Source organism: Solanum tuberosum, unplaced genomic scaffold, assembly GCF_000226075.1.
Source record: "Solanum tuberosum cultivar DM 1-3 516 R44 unplaced genomic scaffold, SolTub_3.0 scf00082, whole genome shotgun sequence".
Taxonomy (NCBI): Eukaryota; Viridiplantae; Streptophyta; class Magnoliopsida; order Solanales; family Solanaceae; genus Solanum; species Solanum tuberosum.
The window spans coordinates 1,216,557-1,216,784 of NW_006239006.1; positions in this window are offsets into that span (position 1 = coordinate 1,216,557).

Below are 228 nucleotides of genomic sequence, written 5' to 3' on the forward strand. Positions count from 1 at the left end.
ACATATAGCAAATTAGTATATTACAAGACTTGGGTTTACACACCCAAAAAGATAAAAACATATAACCATACTTATATTACAATCCATGGTGACATGACCAAATCAGCCCTCAAAATCTCCTGTAAATATACAACACAACGATCATGTACAAGTCTCAAGGTTATACAAAATATATATGTCTATATGCAAATGTGATCTTCCTTAAGGCTTTCAAAATCTCCATCTTCA